This window comes from Rhinoraja longicauda, chromosome 44 (assembly GCF_053455715.1).
Source record: "Rhinoraja longicauda isolate Sanriku21f chromosome 44, sRhiLon1.1, whole genome shotgun sequence".
Taxonomy (NCBI): domain Eukaryota; kingdom Metazoa; phylum Chordata; class Chondrichthyes; order Rajiformes; family Arhynchobatidae; genus Rhinoraja; species Rhinoraja longicauda.
In genome coordinates this window covers 782,630-801,814 of record NC_135996.1, presented here as the reverse complement: position 1 = coordinate 801,814, position 19,185 = coordinate 782,630, and the positions used below count along the sequence as shown (strand labels likewise).

General features: G+C 46.3%; 1 pseudogene; it reads left to right on the top strand.

The window, feature by feature from the left end:
- The window catches only part of LOC144612316 (tumor protein p63-regulated gene 1-like protein), a 316,908-nt pseudogene that overhangs the window by 264,631 nt on the left and 33,092 nt on the right, over nucleotides 1-19,185 (top strand).

Sequence of the window (19,185 nt, the reverse complement as noted above, 5' to 3'; positions counted from 1 at the left end):
GTCTCTCTGCCCCACCCTGTCTTTCTCCTTTATATGCCCCATTATCTCTTCCGTCTCATCTCTCGCCCTCACTTCCCCGTTTACACGTATCTTCCTCTCCCACCCTCGCTGTACTCATTGTCCTCTCGGCATTCCGTGCTCATTATCCTCTCTGTCTATATATTCCCCCTTTGATTAACGTTGTCCTCAGCCCCTCCACCCGCATCCGTCAGCGTTCACTCTCTCTCCACGCCCTCCCCCCCTCCCCTCACCCATCGCTCCCCTACATGCTTCTTACCACTCTATCTCCCCTGAACTGCCACCCCGGACGTGTTGGCTTGCACCTGCCCCCAGTGAAACGTCTGGTCGCAACATTACAGAGACACTTTAATATTTACAATCTCCATGGAGACAATGAGAGGGCACTGACTTACAAATAAAGATATTAAAATTATTCACAAACCGATTACATCAGCCAAGTGACGTCCCTGCTGTTAGAACGTGCGATTAGTTCAGGGAATTGACTGAGAAACTCAAAAGACCGGGCCTTGTGGTTATACGAAGAGGAGGAAATCGCGTGCAACTTTCTTCAGCAGTAGCTATATTATAAACTCATAGAATAATACAGTGTGGAAACATACGTTTTGGCGCAACCTGCACACAGCCGCATGTTCCAGCTATACTAATAATAATAATAATAATCCATTTATTTTATATAGCGCCTTATCACATGCTCAAAGCGCTTTACAAAAACAATTAACATAGAAACAAACAGACAAACTATCCTGACGGAAAAGCGGCGAATACTCAACGCCAGCGTCCTCTCACGTCAGGGTCCGGCAATAGACATTAAAAAGCACAAGACACACAGATATAATTTTTTACACAAAACAGCCATCACAGTGATTGCTCTAGGCATACCCTCACTGTGATGGAAGGCAAAGTCTTATCTCCTCCTCATTCTTCTCCCGTGGTGCCACGAGGTGATCGAGGCTCCCAACTTTCCGAAGCCCCCACCGGGCGACGGAAAGTCCCAGGGCCGAGCCGAGCCGAGCAGGCCGATGAAAGTCCCGAGCCCCCACCGGGCGACGGAAAGTGCTGCGGCCGAGCCACGCAGGGCGATGAAGGGCCTGCGGGCGGGTTGATCATACCTCGCGCTTCGGGGCGGTCGAAGCTGCTACGGCTGGAGCTCCCAAAAACCGGTCGCCAGCCAGGGACCTGCGAACTCCCGATGTTGCGGTCTGCAGGGCCCACGGCCGAAGCCTCCGAGATGGTAAGTCCAGGCCCTGCGACCGGAGTCTTTGAGGTCGATCCCAGCTGGAGGCCGCCGACTCCACGATGTTAGGCCGTAGCGCGAACGGAGATACGACACGGTAAAGGTCGCATCTCCGTTGAAGAGGAGATTTGAAAAAAAGGTTTCCCCCAACCCCCCCACCACCCCCCTACATACACAGAATTAAAAATAAAACAAAACGTACATTTAACAACGACAATGACAAAAAAACGAAAAAGAAAACGGAGAGACTGCCGGTAAGCTGCAGCTGCAGAACACAGCCGCGTTTGATCCTTATCCCTCTAAACCTGTCCTATCCATGTACCTGTCTAACTTTTTCTTAAATGTTGGGATAGTCCCTGCCTCCACTACCTGCTCTAACAGCTTGTACGTACAACCACCACCTTTTCTGTGGAAAAAGTTACCTCTGGGATTCCTATTAAATCTTCCCCCTTCACCTTAAACTTATGTCCTCTGGCCCTAGTTTCACCTACTCTGGGCAAGAGACTCTGTGCATCTACCCGACCTATTCCTCTCATCGTGTTATAACCCTCCATAAGATCACTCCTCGTCCTCCTGCGCTCTAAGGAATAGAGTCCCAGCCTACCCAACCTCTCCCTATTTCTCAAACCCTCTAGCCCGAGCAATATCCTTATAAACCTTCTCTGTACCTTTTCCCACTTGACAACATCTTTCCTATATGATGGTGCCTTGAACTGAACACAATACTCTGAGCGCGACCTCGCCAACGTCTTATACAACCGCATCTTCACCTCCCAATTTCTCTACTCAAAACTCTGTCTGATAACGGCCAATATGCCAAACGCCTTTTTGGCCATTCTATCTACCTGCGACTCCACTTTCAACACACCATGCACATGCACTCCTAGATTCCTCTGCTCGACAACACTCCCCAGAGCCCTACCATTCACTGTCCGCTTTACACATCACAAAATGCAATACCTCAGGTGTCAGAGGTTATGGGGAGAAGGCAGGAGAATGGGATTAGGAGGGAGAGATAGATCAGCCATGATTCAATGGCGGAGTAGATTTCATGGGCCGAATGGCCTAATTCTACTCCTACCGTTTATGAAATTATGAACTCACATTTCTCTGTATTTAATTCCACCACCATTCCTCAGCCCACTTGGCCAATCGATCATGTTTCTTCTGCAATTTTTCACAGGCATCATCACAATCTGCAAAACTACTCACTTTTGTATCATCTGCAAACTTGCTAATCGTTGCACCCTCCACAGTGCCTGATATAAAATCTTTTACGGAAAAAAGGCTGCACGAACGAGCCTCACGCGGACTGAGGATGTGTTCGGCTTCAGGCTCAGTTCAAGGCCATTCCTTCTCAGCGAGACGGTAACACTGACGAGAATACTTAGACAATTCTAATACCTTACTTGCTGACAGCAGGCAATCGGTACCTCCGTGCCTGGACATCATTTATAGTCTTAAATATTAACCGTGCTCAGACTATGAACCGAAAATAACGTCAACCCAAAAAAAAGAATAGTTGAGAAAGGAAAATATATTTTAAACCCAGTTGAAAACATCGATGACATATTTTCAAAGATATTTCTCCAATCCGGCGGTACGACGGCGTAGCGGTAGAGCTGCTGCCTCACCGCGCCAGAGACCTGGGTTCGATCCTGACTACGGGTGCTTGCCTGTGCAGAGTTTGCAAGTTACCCCCGTGACCTGAGTTGGTTTTCTCCGAGAACTTCGGTTTCATCCCACACTCCAAAGACGTATATGTTTAACTGGCGTTGTGTAAATGTAAAAGTGTTCCCAGTATGTGTAGGATAGTGTAAGTATGCGGAGATCGCTGGTCGGTGCGGTCTCGGTGGGCCGAAGGGCCTGTTTCCGCGCTGTATCTCCAAACTAAACTAAAACTGATCTAAAGATCACAGAACAAATCAAGTCTCAACAGGTGTGATCAGCAATAGTAAATAATTATCCATTTAGAGTTGCGAGTGTTTCACACGCGCCTGTTCCTGAAGTAAAATATACTTTCAATCCCACGAAAAGCGTCAAGGATTGCAAAATCGCATCTTAGGCTCCTTTCCGAATCATGTGCTTAATATGGTTTTAATATTTGGAGAACTGCATTCAGTGGATATGTCACCGCGTTCTTCAGCTCCTTTCTGAACTGGGACTGTGTCAGGACATAAATACATGTATTGGTGCAGGAACTGAGGACTAGCAATATAAATGATATTCGCTCTGTGATAAGGTTAGGATCAGAGTAAGAGGTATAAAGCTGAATGTTTGCAATCCTTCTGTAAACCATGCACACAAACTGTGTTATCCACAACAATATAAAACTGCCGGTTATACTGAAAAGTAAAACGATAGATTTGCTGCGTTTCTCCATCTCTGGGTCCTTGCCATTCTCTCCATTGCTGCAGCCCCTGTGCTCCCTGCGGACTCTACTGGCCACTAAAATACGTTCGGCCATCAGAACATTGAACAGCAAAATCAGGAAAATCGGGCTGCATGGAGTTAAAATGCGGCCAGTTACCTCAAATGCCCCCCAAGCACCGGAAGTATAGAACTCCCGCGTGACGACACAACGCCACGGGACACCATCAATAACCTTTCCTGGTCTGTAAATAAAGTACAAAGGGATGGAGACTAAACAGCTCATCACACTCACTGTCGCGATAACCACACCCGCCGTTCTCTCGGTGCAATATTTTGTTTTCAGCTGCTCACAACAAATGGCCACAAACCGATCAAAGGTGAAGACGACTGTCAGCCAGACAGAAACATGCGTGGCTGTCGAAAGTAAGACGATGGTGAGTCTGCACATCGGGTGTAATGTACAGGAATGATCGCGGGAAGTAACTCTGACCAACCCTCCTCAATAAAGGATTAGAGATAACGACCAGGAGATCGGCCGCTGCCATTCCCACCAGGTAGCGAGTGATACATTTGGAGAGACCACACCTCCCTCGGGACAGGATCACAATCGCCACCAAGTTAACTGTAAAAGAGAGAAACAAAACAGAAAAGATACTGATCAGACCTGGAGGTGAAATATGAGATCCAGGGAATGTGGCATCCCGGGAATATTGATACGTTGGTCTTTGAAGGAGAGAGGTGATTTATAGGAGGGAACAGGTCGGGTGATTTAGTGGAGCGCAACGTTTTCATAAGGGCCACCGGTGAGAATTGGTAAAATCACTCATATGTGAACGTTCTTCCTCTGCATTCTCCGAAGGCCGACAAGGGCCCAGGGCCGTATGAATTTAATAAATCGTCTCAGAGTGGGAACACGCTGCTTCAAATCGGAATCTCTATTCAGATCCTGAACGTTCAGAAAACGGGCTGCAGAAGACTCATTCCTCCCTTAAGTCAAAACAAGCATGAAAGGGCTTCTCTAAAATTCGGCCTGGTTTTAATAAACATGTGATGTCCAGAGCGAATTATGGGGAAAAGAGGGAAAGAGAAAAAGAGGAAACTAGAGAGAATGCACTAAAACCGCGAGTGTTGGAAATCTGCAAATAAAACATGAGAACTTTCAGATCTGGGTGCATAGGTGGAATGGGAAACAGTTACTGCTTCAAGACCGGGACAACCGATCGGAACCGACTGAGTGTTTCGGGCATGAACCGTAATTTTGGGATTGGGGCAGTCCTGAACAAGGAGCCCGGATGAACCAAGACATGAAAAAAATCAAAAGTCATTTGAAAGCCGTGCAGGAGAGGTCGGCATTCACCGGGAGAGGTGAATCGTTTTCGTTGCACTGAAATTGATACGTTCGATTACTATTATATCGGAAAAATTATCAATGCACTCTCGCTATTCGTTAAATTCAGCTGACGAACTATGAATGATATCACTCTATCGTCAACAATCGTTTCTATTGATCTTACCAATGTATTTCATGCAGAGAATTAATTAAAATATATTTTACCGAAGCCGATGAAAGTTCGGATAACGATAAACAAACCTGCGCAATGAATGCTCTCAATCTGGCAGCAGATTTGGCGTATTCGTCAAGCGTCATCGTTTGATTTGCATAATTTTCAATTTTGTCTGCGTTGCCTCCCACTCTATTTCGTCGTTCTGTCCACTCCCACGCTGTTGTTTTTAAACCCCGTTTCACTAGAATGACATTGGATTGCAACAGGTAACAATCCAAGTCAGTTACAAATATGTCCTTTCACCATGAAGCCTCAGTGGTGTCGAGGAAGAAATGCGAATATCCACTCATTATTCTCAACCCGGCATAAGGGGATATTGTATGTACAACGGACTAATGTCTGATCACTTAATTACCTCACTGCCTATTGATAGCTGAATGAAACCTAAGCATTGCTGAATGAAGCCATTACACTTTCACTTTGAACATCTGCTTCCCTAAAACCTTCAATTATCACACAACACACATCTCAAAAGTGCATTAAATGGGCTAATATTCAACGTGTGAATCCTTTAACCCTGGATGTTTAGTGACCAACGGGAATTAATTTAACCAATCCTCTCCCGGTGTGGACTGGCAAACATTCAAATTGCGCCTCACCACGTCCTCCCTTATATATTTGAAAATAGGCTAATTATACTCCCTCCACTACCTGTTCAAATCTAATTCATGGCAGGATATTTCCAGTAAAAACGATTTTTGGCAATTGTCTTTTATTTATTTGATTCGACTGCATACCCTCTAACTATTTAATAATCGTAAGGCAGACCTATCTCTTTTTCTCTGTGTTCCTATCGTCTAAAGACGTACAAGTATGCAGGTTAATTGGCTTGGTAAATGTTAAAAATGTCCCTAGTGGATATAAAATGGTGTTAAATTGCATTTGGAATATTTTGGAGGACCAAGAACCAAGAACCAAGAACCAATGTGCGGGGATCGCTGGTCGGCGCGGACCCGGTCGGCCGAAAGGGCCTGTTTCCGCGCTGTATCTGTAAACTATCGTTATTCGTTGTACTTCACTGATATATCCCCCTCCGCACTTCAGCTCGTAGCCAAACAACTCTGGCCAGTCGGTCACTTCTCCTGACCTCCCTCCCTCAAATATCCATCTACATCCTTCATGTAGTGCAATGATCAGAATGATACACATTCCATTCGACCGCTTTCATCAAAGGTATTCTATTAGGGCTGACGAAACTCATGCATCATTAACCAGAACAAGGGGCCACAGTTTAAGAATAAGGGGTAGGCCATTTAGAACGGAGATGAGGAAGAACTTTTTCAGTCAGAGAGTGGTGAAGGTGTGGAATTCTCTGCCTCAGAAGGCAGTGGTGCCAGTTCGTTGGATGCTTTCAAGAGAGAGCTGGATAGAGCTCTTAAGGATAGCGGAGTGAGGGGGTATGGGGAGAAGGCAGGAACGGGGTACTGATTGAGAGTGATCAGCCATGATCGCATTGAATGGCGGTGCTGGCTCGAAGGGCTGAATGGCCTACTTCTGCACCTATTGTCTATTGTCTATTGTCTATTTTACCAATTGCCCTGCTACCATTGGGATAGGGTGACACGTAATATCAACTTGTCTCTGTTGCACACTACCATATTCTGATAGTTCCTGCATGTTCCTTCGGCCCAGGTCGATTAACTTGCAGATTTGTGCAATTGAATTCAACTGTCAACATTTCCATTTGTCCAATACGTTGTTAGTACATGTACGTGTCATTCATTTCATATTATAAATCTGGCTATCAATTTCGACATTACCTGCATTTTTTTAATTTGCAGATATCGATATTGACCATATATATCTACCTTAAAGTATATGTGCTATTATATATATATATCAATATCAATATGGACAACATCTGCAAGTTAAAAGCAATTGCAGATAATGTCGAAATACCTTTATATATATACATACACATTAATTTCTCGCTATTTACCACAACCTAATCTGGACTAATACTGCATTTAGCGGAACAACACTGTGTGCATCCGGCTCTTCAGAGAGAAGCGCCAATTACTTTGAAGTTACTAAAGGATTATTAAATCCAAAATCATCTTTCTCGCTGAATCTGCGGGATATTACATTTTTGCGCTGTCGGCATTTGTTCTCTGGTCGAATGACTTGCTAAAACATAAACGGTATTTAATACCACCCGATTCTCTGATTCCTGTTCAATGCAAATGTAAGTTGTTTCAACACATTCATTGTAGGTACCGAGCCCTCCACGAACGCAGCGTTCGGAAAGTTTCGCCAAGCAACGATGTGGCGATGTTCAATGAACCGGCCTCTGCTCATTCCGTTAAGATCGGACGACGGGTTAGGTAAAACTGACAGCGAATATAAAATAAAACCTACCAAGGCGCGGTTCACAAGGATCGGTATTATTGCAATTGTGCCTCACCTGGAACGCCAATAGCCCCAATAACAGCATAATAAATCTCTTGGATCCTCAGAATTACCGGTTTCCCCATTTCCCTCAGCAGCAGTGACTGGTTCTGATTTGGACGCCACGGCTCTGTTAGGATCTCTGAGATGATGCGTTGTCATGCATCCATATTTATACAGGAGACACACTCCAAAGAAACGGTTATAATCCTAATCATTGCTGTTGGTTACAGTGGATGGGGAAAACAAATTACGTCAGCGCGTCAGCTTCTGAAGCAAAATATGTGTTTGACTTAACACAAACATCTCCACGTGCGGGAAAAATCCAAGCTCAGACCTCTCTCGAGAGTAAAACTGCAAAGTGCAATCACACAGGACAATTCCAACAGCAATAGGTATCCTCATATCCCTTCAATTATGACTGTTTTGTTGCTTCAGACAAAGGCTGAGTTTTGAACAGTTCGTACCTGATGGCCAGAGCCTCGGAGGCTGTACCTGGACTGGAAAATGTATTGTATTCAATCTAATTGATTGTAATCAATCCGATCTGACCTAAATGACGATGGCATTTCCGTAGTTGAGAAGGAAGCCAGCAAACAGGCGAACATGAGGAACATTAATAATTGTTCAAGGATTACTGCCTGGAAGATGCAGTGAGTGATATCAGTGGATCTCACTATTATTCTCTATGCCAATGACATTCCTCTCTTCCAACCAACATCATCATCACGCTATTTTACCGCAGATATTTAACCTTTCATTCTACACCGTTTCGTGTTCCTGATAACATTCGAACGCTCTCCCACCTTACTTCATTCGATCACCTCAAATTTTAGAGTCTATCCCCTCGCCTTCAACCTCAATAAATATCAACTGATTCAAAACCACGGCCCCTGCCCAGATCTCCCCAATTCCTGACAAACTTTTAATTTCCTTTTCACTCACATATATGGGGTCGTACATTTCTCCGATCTACATTTGAAAGCAATCTTTTTTCATCTATAAGTTCTGCTTACCCTTCCGCATCAGAACTATCCTCCACTGAGCGCTCAGGGCCCTTTCTGAAAACATGTACCACCGGCTCACATAAATGGACAACTTACGTAAACTCACACTTACCTAAACAAATGATTACGTATTCATTTCTACAACGACCTGTGTAATTGCAACGGGAGGAAGGCGAGGGGTTCCCCTCTCCTTCATAGATATGAGAGCGTGGCCCGGGCTCACGGCTCTTTCACTTTCAGCTACTGTCAGTGCGGAGATGCTAATTGTTTGGAAATATGTTGTATATGCTTTAGGTAAACGGGGAACAGGTGAGCAAGGAATGCTGCTGGTGGCGATTAGACACAATTGAAATCACCATGTAACTCTGCGGGGGCAAACTGGCACTGGACACGCTGTCCACTCCGCTTCTCCTGACAGACTTCGTTTAAAACCAGCATCGGTGGTTCTTTCCAACAGACTTCAAGAGCTGCCGGGGTCAGTTAAGCAAAGGTATTGGATACACCCGCTCACTGGGTGATACCGGTGGAGAACCTTTGATCCTCAGTGAGCGTGAAGTTAAGGGCGACATTGAGGCGCAGCGGTACAGTTGCTGCCTTACAGCGCCTGCAGCGTCGGAGACCCGGGTTCGATCCCGACTGCACTTTGGCAGAAATAACTTGGAGAGGGAGTACACCATGAATGGAAGGACCCTAGGGAAGACAGGACTACAGATGGACCTTGGAGTACAGGTACATAAGTCCTTGAAGGCAGCAGGACAGGTGGACAGGGTGGTCAAAAAGGCATATGGGTTACTGGCCTTCATTAGCCGGGGCATCGAATATAAAAGTAGGGGGGTAATGATGGAATTGTACAGAACACTGGTGAGGCCGCAGCTGGAGTATTGTGTACATTTATGGTCACCACATTATAGAAAGGATGTGATAGCTTTGGAGAGGGTGCAGAGGAGATTCACCAGGATGCTGCCAGGGATGAAGGGCCTCGGCTATGAGGAGAGACTGAGCAGACTGGGGTTGTTTTCCCTAGAGCAGAGAAGGCTGAGAGGGGACGTGATCGAGGTGTACAAGATCATGAGGGGCATAGATAAGGTAGATGGCGGGGAACTTCTTCCACTGGTGGAAGGTTCAACAACGAGGGGACATAGATACAGGGTAAGGGGAGGGAGGTTTCGGGGGAGATGTGAGAAAGAACTTTTTCACCCAGAGGGTGGTTGGAGTCTGGAACTCACAGCCTGGGGTATAACTCACAGCGTATAAGAGGCATTTGGATGGGCACTTGAAATGCTACAACATTCAGGACTACGGTCCAAATGCGGGAAAATGGGATTAAAAATTAGACTGTGTTTGGTAACGGGCGGCGCGGACACGATGGGCCGAAGGGCCTCTTTCTGTGCTGTAGGACTCTATGACTCTATGACTGACTCTACGAGTGCTGTCTGTACGGGGTTTGTACGTTCTCTCCATGACCGCGTAGGTTTTCTCCGAGATCTTCAGTTTCCTCCCACACTCCAAAGACGTACAGGTTTGTCGGTTAATTGGCTTGGTGTACGTGTGAATGTCCCCAGTGTGTGTAGGGTAGTGTTAATGTGCAGGGTCAGCGCGGACTCGCTAAACTAAACTAAACTCGGCGAAACTAAACTAAACTAGAATATGCAGAATGCAGAAGGGGACTTAAAACAATCCACTATTTGTCGAGGATACATGGCCATTATTTCGTTGCAATAACTTTACCGGCGTTATTCTTGTCTTTATTCTGACAGTGGCACGACAATTTTCTGAAAGATCCACTACCGTGGACTCTACCTTAATGTGGGACGATGACATCAGGTTTTTGTACGATTGTGAATTCTTATTTCGTGCTCGGTGGTATGACGTGACCAAAAGCACTCTTGTCTGTGCCGGACTGCAGCTTGGGGTTTATTAAAATGCTAGTTGATGACCTTGAGTGAAATATTTTCCCGTTTTCCTCTATATCGAAGAATATGAGAATATTTTAAGATAAAACAAGTTTCTTCGCTGTTTTTGTTTCTTTCTTTGGTTTACACATTATTAATCCTTAGCATCAGCACGTTAATTCCAATTGCTATAGTTAGTCGTGTCAGGGAAATATGTTTCATAAGTTAAACAGTATCAAGAGAGATCTACTAAGAAGCTTGAATCGGGCGATGTTGAATGCGGAACTTGAACTAGATTTGCAACGATTGGCCCATGGAATTCATTCCACTGGGCAATAGTGATCAGAAATGAGATGAAATGTCATAATGGAATGTAAATCAGAGAGAACCGTTGACAGGGTACATAATAAATGTTTATTCAGGTATGTACGGGGGAGGGCAGAGGTTTGATGTGAGGAATAAGAGGTTTAGAGGGGATCAAGAGAAGAATGTTTTCACCCAGACAGTAGTGGCAATGCGAAATGCATTTTCGAAGAATGTGGTGGCGGTAGAGTTAATTTCCAAACGTCGGAGAAGCATCCAGCCGAGCGCTTGAATGGCCAAGCCGCAGTTGGTTGTGGATCACGTGCTAATCAGGTGGAATTATTGACGACAGGTACGTGATGGAATAGTGGACATGAAGTTCGATGGGCTTTTTCCTGTTCTGTAGGACTAATTTATTGTGTGACTCGGCGCAATTTGAGGGATCATCTAAGGCCAATAGTCAGATTCGTTAGATGATGGGCGGAGCTCAAATGTTAAAAGCAAAACTTGGAAATCACAGTATTTTGATCCGGTGAAAATGGATAGTTATTTGCAATAAGTAATAGGAGCGGAATTAGACCATTCGACCCATCTAGTCTACCCCGCCATTTAATCATGGCTGATCTATCTCTCTCTCCATACCCCATTCTCCCGCCTTCTTCACATAACCCAGGACACATGTACTTGTGGCGGCTCCCAAGGGTCAGGCCACTGCACGTTAGTGGTTCGTCGGCTGACGCTCTTTGTGTTCACGAGATAAACCGTGCGCTCCGGATATCGACAGAAGCAGACCACTGCACCAGATCCACGGAGAGTCGCCACATTTCACCAGCTTTACCGGGGACATGTGAAATACTGACCATGTTCAACAAAGATCTGTGCAATTTTAGGTAACTTTCGGTGCTGTCAAAATCAATGAATACCGATCAAAGTGTAGCGAATATTATGAAAGTGGAATAAGGTAGAACTGGTGAACGGTTGATCGATGGACTAATTAGACCGAGAGCCAGTTTCCATGCGGTATCTTTCAATCAGTCCATTCAATCTATCGTTCATTCATCCCTTCCCCCTCCTCAGGAGATTGTTCTGTGGGAAAAGAAGAACCAATCTGATAATAATGTTGAACCAGTGGCGATCCAAGCGCTTGAGACCGTGTGAGCGGAACGCTTGACGGAGCTTAGGGTTGATCGGGGTGGAGACGTCCGGAGATTTCAAGGGGTAGTCATGTGCTGCCTCACGACCCCGTTTCTCGGAGATTGAAACTATCAGGTTTAATTATTTCTTGATGTTAAACAGAGGGAGACAAATCTCAGAAACCTATGGTACAATCCAGTGACTATTGATGATGAACCGGGTAGGCAGAGTCTCTCAGCTGATGTTTTTGCACACAGCACACTCGTCATCGTCCAGAATCCAGTAGTAAGTCCGTACGTCTGCAGGACTCTTTAGTTCTGTATGACAAGCTGGTCTTTTAAACGCTCAGTCGGAGGTCATTGACATAAATTAGATATCTTCAAGTGTTAAGGAGTATTTATTTGTCAAACGTTAAGATGGCGCGGCCGAGCCCAGTCGCCGTCGCGGTAGCTCCGCGGAGACTGTGCGTTTTTTTAACTTGTATGTTCATTTTTAATTTATTTTTAAGTACTTACACACTAACACTAATAACGTACGACCAGAAAACTCTCGTACAACTAAACTTTAGCGTAACCGAAGGCTTATTAGACACTGTGCTCACCGATCCAGCGTGGCCGACAGAGATGAAAAGAGCGCGCCGCGGCAACAACAATGGGAGCGCGGCTCCGAGAAACAGTCGGAGAAAACATCGAGGAAAGCAGGGGGGGGGGGTGGATTCTGAATAGGCTGAGAGCCCAAGCCTTCCGTCCACCTCTGCCCAGCATCCTACTGGCGAACGTCCAGTCCCTGGAGAACAAGCTGGATGACCTCAAGGCGAGGATCGGATTCCAGCGGGACATAAAAGATTGCAACATCTTCTGTCTGACCGAGACATGGCTGACCCCGCTGGTGCCGGATCAGGTGATCTGCCCAACCGAGTCCTTCACTGTTTTCCGTCCGGACAGAACGGAAGAATCCGGGAAAAACAAAGGTGGAGGAGTTTGCTTCATGACCAACAATAACTGGTGCAACCCTAGGAATATTAAGACGCTTTCTCGTTCCTGCTCGCCGGACCTGGAGCATCTGACTCTCTCATGCCGTCCATTTTACCTTCCCCGGGAGTTCAGCTCCGTCTATATTCCACCGCATGCGGACACCGACATGGCACTGTCGGCCCTGCACAATGTGTTGTGTCGCCAACGTGTGGCGGCGCTTAACGGCTGCGGCTCGCTGGCAGTCTGTTCGTCTTTTTTTCCCCTTTTTTTGTTGTGTGTCGGTGTCGGTGTTGGGATGGTTTTTGTTTTTGTTTTTTGGCTGTGTATGTGTGGGGGGGGGGGGGGTGGGGTGGGGGAAACCTTTCCTTTTTAGGTCTCTTCCACACGGCGCGGGGCGCGGCTCGGCCGCGGGGCCTTCCATTGCCCGGTGCGGTTGGGCCGCGGGACTGTTCAGCGCCAGGTGCCGCTCGGCCGCGGGACTTAACGTCGCCCGGTGCGGCTCGACCGCGGGACTTAGCAGTGGACGGTACGGCCGCGGGGCCTTCCATCGCCCGGCCCGGCCACGGGACTTAGCAGCGCACGGTACGGCCGCGGGGCCTTCAATCGCCCGGCTCGGCCACGGGACGTTTCAGCGCCCGGTGCGGCTCGGCCGCGGGGACTTCCATCCCCTTGCGGGGACTGTGTGGGTCGGTCGGGGACGAGCTGTCTGTCCGTGGGCGTGGGGAAGAGAGCGGAAGTTTTGTTGCCACTGTGGTCACTGTGATGGACGTTTGTGTTGGGGTCATGTGTCTTGTGTTCTTTTTTTTGTGTGACTGCTATGTAATTTCGTTCGGTACCTCGGTACCGAATGACAAATAAAGCTCTGTATAAACGAGACCCTGATGCGGCTGTGGTGGTGGCTGGAGATTTCAATAGGGTAAATCTCAAAAAGGTCATGCCTAACCTCTGCCAACATCACGTGTGTCACCAGGGAGGAAAGAACTTCGGACTACTGCTAAACGCAGTTCAGGAAAGGCTATAACGCCGTTTCTCTCCCTCCTTTTGGAAAATCTTACCACGCTGCCATTTTCCTTCTGCCGGAGTATAAACATCGGATAGTACGAGAAAACAGCAGCGACGAGGAAGTAAAGCGGTGGTCTGACCATTCAGAGACCATGCTGCAAGATGCACTGAGCGATGTCGACTGGAATATGTTCCAAGCAAGTTCCAGAGACGTCAGTGAGTTTGCGGAAGTGGTTACGGACTTCATTGCAATAGCCGATAACATCGTCCCCACGGTAAGGGTTAGTATCTTTCCTAATCAAAAACCCTGGGTGGACAGGTTTATTCGTGTTGCCTTGAATGCTCGCACCGCTGCTTACAACTCTGGCCTGGCATCTGGCAATATGGATGACTACAAGGTACCGACTGCGAAGGGTTATGAAGGACGCAAAAAGCAGGTACAGGGACAGGATGGAGATGCAGATGGAGCAGCAGGACACCAGACACCTTTGGCAGGGGCTACGGACCATAACTAACTCCCGCTGCAGCCCCCCCTCAACCGGAAGTGCCGGCACCTCGTTATCTGATGACTTGAACTCCTGTGCATTATTTGAGATGGGCAACATTACCCCTAGCTTGCCGTCTAAAAACAACACTGCCAGCGTGCTGGCTAGTGAGGCTGGAGGGGGATACACCGCTGGGGATGTGCACACATTCTCGGTATCCGAGCACGACGTGAGGAGGGGTCTGATGCGTGTGAACACGAGGAAAGCTGGAGGCCCAGATGGCATATCTGGGCGAGTACCAAAAACTTATGCCACTCAGCTTGCTCCAGTGCTCACCACAATATTCAATCTCTCCTTGGCCAAGTCCATGGTCCCTGCATGCTTCAAAAGATCCATCATTGTATGAGTTGCAAAGATTGCCTCTCCAGCTTGTTTGAATGACTACCGACCGGTGGCCCTCACCTCGGTGGTCTTGAAATGCTTCGAGAGGCTAATCAAGAACCACATCTGTGCCTTCCTCCCTCGCAATATGGACCCGCTTCAGTTCACATACCGTCTGAACAGGTCCACGGATGATGCGGTCTCCCAGGTTCTGCACACCGCTCTCTCTCATATTGACAGCCTGAAGGGGGGCTATGTGAGGATGCTGTTCATTAACTTTAGTTCAGCTTTCAATACAATAGGCCCCATCAGACTTGCTGAGAAGCTGCTGAAACTGGGGCTTAACACTCCCCTGTGTGCCTGGGTCCTGGACTTTCACACCGCCAGGCCCCAAGTGGTCAAGATGGGAAGACATACATCTAACCCCCTCACCCTAAACACAGGATCCCCCCAGGGTTGCGTGCTTAGCCCCCTACTGTACTCCCTATACACACATGACTGTGTGGCCAGGTTCAGCTCCAACTCCATCATCAAGTTTGCTGATGACACTGTGGTGGTGGGCCTGAACTCCTATAACGATGAGAAGGCCTACCAGGAGGAGGTGGCTGATCTGGCACTCGGGTGTCAGGACAGCAACCTCCTCTTGTATGTCACAAAAACTAAGGAGCTGATTGTGGAATTTAGAAGGGCTCAACATCCAAGGACGTGCACGCCACTGGAAATAAATGGGTCTACTGTGGATAGGGTGAGCAGCTTTAAATATCTGGGAGTCCACATCACAGAGGATCTGACATGGACAACACACATTGCCACACTGGTGAGTAAGGCAACGCCTTTACCATCTCAGACAGCTGTGGAAATTCAGAGTCTCTTTGAGGATCCTTCAGTGCTTCTACCCTGGGGCTGTAGGTAGCATCTTGTCCGGCAACATCTCAATCTGGTTTGGGAACAGCTCTGCCCAGGACAGGAAGGCTCTGCGGAGAGTCGGCTGAACGCACTATGGGAACTACACTCGCCCCCCTGCAGGTCCTATACATCAGGAGGTGCAAATCCAGAGCCAACAACATTAAGGGGGACCCCTACCACAACAGCAATGGACTGTTCCAGCTGCTACGGTCAGGTAAACACCTCCGCTGTCACGCTGTGAAAATAGTGAGGATGAGACGGAATTTCTTCCCACAGCCCATCGGGACGGTTAACTCTTACATCACCAGGGACTAATTTACTGTATAAATTTATTTTTTGTGTTGGGTCTTTAAAAAAATAAATCTATTCTGTGTTGTGTGAGTGGGCGGATACATGGCAGATGCAGTTTAATGTAGATAAGTGTGAGGTTATTCACTTTGGAAGTAAGAATAGAAAGGCAGATTATTATCTGAATGGTGTCAAGTTAGGAAGAGGGGATGTTCAACGAGATCTGGGTGTCCTAGTGCATCAGTCACTGAAAGGAAGCATGCAGGTACAGCAGGCAGTGAAGAAAGCCAATGGAATGTTGGCCTTCGTAACAAGAGGAGTTGAGCATAGGAGCAAAGAGGTCCTTCTACAGTTGTACCGGGCCCTGGTGAGACCGCACCTGGAGTTCTGTGTGCAGTTTTGGTCTCCAAATTTGAGGAAGGATATTCTTGCTGTTGAGGGCGTGCAGCGTAGGTTCACTAGGTTGATTCCCGGAATGGCGGGACTGTCGTATGTTGAAAGGCTGGAGCAATTAGGCTTGTATACACTGGAATTTAGAAGGATGAGGGGGGATCTTATTGAAACGTATAAGATAATTAGGGGATTGGACACATTAGAGGCAGGAAACATGTTCCCAATGTTGGGGGAGTCCAGAACAAGGGGCCACAGTTTAAGAATAAGGGGTAGGCCATTTAGAACGGAGATGAGGAAGAACTTTTTCAGTCAGAGAGTGGTGAAGGTGTGGAATTCTCTGCCTCAGAAGGCAGTGGAGGCCAGTTCGTTGGATGCTTTCAAGAGAGAGCTGGATAGAGCTCTTAAGGATAGCGGAGTGATGGGGTATGGGGAGAAGGCAGGAACGGGGTACTGATTCAGAGTGATCAGCCATGATCGCATTGAATGGCGGTGCTGGCTCGAAGGGCTGAATGGCCTACTGCTGCACCTATTGTCTATTGTCTATTGTAGTTTTAGCACAATCCGCAGGCATTGCCACTTTCATTTCACTGCACATCTTGTATGTGTACGTGACAAATAAAGTAGACCTGGCTTGACTTGACTTGTTGTACCATATGTGAAATCTCAACAACTTCACAAAGAAATTCGACACAACATAAATCACTAATTATTCTCCTACACCAGACCTCGATCATGCAAAAACAATAAGTACACAGAGTAACGACAGTAGTACAGACAATCATAGTAATGCGGTGCTGAGATAGAATTGTGATTGGGGTTGTGCAGGGTGGTTCGTGAACCTGCTATCTGATGGGGAGAACCTGTTCTTGAACTAAGAGGTGCGGTTACGCAGTCTCTTAAACATTCTTGCCGATGCCACCAGCCCTTTTGTAAATTGGTTTTGTCTCTAATTTGGAAAATATACAAAATTGCACGATACTTCCACAATATAATAACGACTGCCATCAAAATCACATAGAGTGGGTCCAGAGTGAAATATTCTTTCATTGCATTAGCTGCCAGATCTTTTTTTGCAAAAGTGCAATTAATTATGAACCACCTTCACAGAATTTTTTTTTAAAACAAAGAAACGTAGAAATTGAACTTTTCAAGATTCTGAAGAGACCCGACGCGAAGCCCAACCATTCCTTCCACAGATGCTGCATGACCCACTGAGTTCTTTCTGATACCAGCTTCTGCAGTTTCTTATGTCTTTAGTGTCTTCATTTTCCTTTAGATTTTCTTCCATTTCCTGATCAAGATAATTAGCTTGCAGTTTTCACTTGAGATTTTAAAATATCTGCTTTATGTTACTAGCTTTACTTCTTTAGTTTAGAGATACAGTGCGGAAACAGGCCCTTCAGCCCACCGGGTCCATGCCGACCAGCGAACCCCGCACGTTAACACTATTCTACACCCTATAGGAACAATTTTACATTCACCAAGCCAATTAACCTAAAAACCTGTACGTCTTTGGAATGTGGGAGGAAACCGAAGAGCTAAGAGAGAACACACGCAGGTCACAGGGAGAACATACAAACTCCGTACAGACAGCACCCGTAGTCCACTGCAGTTCGCCTACCAGACTCGCGTCGGGGTGGAGGACGCCATCATCTACCTGCGGAACAGAGCTCTTCAACACCTAGAGAAGCCGGATAGCACTGTGAGAATCATGTACAGCTGTAGATATTGTTGACGCCCTCAGGTCTTTCATGTTTCTGATGAATGGAATCTTTGAGTAGTAGCAGGCTACAATCAAGTACCATTCTTGGATGCAGTTGAACAAATCTATATGCAAGGTGTGCCATAGCATTGGTGGAGTCTAATTGGGTATCATTACTTCTTTCGATTGTGTGTTCCTTTATTTCTGGCGTAGAGCACATTCAGACACCACCCTTTCTATTTCTTTTGTATTAAAACACAACACAAAGATCGGGAAAGACAATCGACTTTATTTAAGAGCGCCAAATACAGTGATCACTGGGAGCAATTTATGTGATTGCTCAACGAACAAAGATTCATCGACTTATGTACAGAATTTTCCTTTGATGTTTGTTTATTGCAGAAGGCACTTCAGGACTTTTCCTTCTTCCAAACAAATATACATCATGCACCTCTGAAAGACACAGCAGAGTAAACGCAGCCCAATTCCACCCAATTACAGGTAAGCAAACGTCCTGTTACCCTGTTGACCTTATTTTATTGTTTTACGATTGCCATTTGTCCTTTGGCAACAGAGAACAGAATTGCACCTGATAAGTTAATAACAGATTGAATCAGTTATAAATATTTAAGTTTGCAGTGTGTTTACTGGCATCGAGTGACATACAAAGTAATCTTTTGTTGAACATTTGAATCTTCGGTACTGATTAAAGCATATTTAACCATGGGCCGTATTCAGACTCAGCCCTATACACCACTACAACCATGTTACATTTGGTGTTGCCTTGAAATCTATCTTCAAGATAAAGAACTTTGTGGCGGAGTTCTCTTTTAATAATTCTATCTATTGAAATGGCTTCCACAGGCTTCTCATTCTGTAACTGTTCACGCTATCTAGATCTCATGATTTAACTATGTCATGCACTAAGTTAGCATGTTACAACCCAGTTTCAATTGTAGCGATAACGGTCATGTTACTGAAGATGAATGTAATATGAATATTGCATGATTTGAAGGTGACAATGTCCAAGTTGAACATCAGAACACAACATGTGTTATGTTGCTCATTGAACCTTGGACAGAGGTAAAAGTCTCCATTGTTTTATAGTGTCACAAGCAAGCACTTTGGATTAGTCAG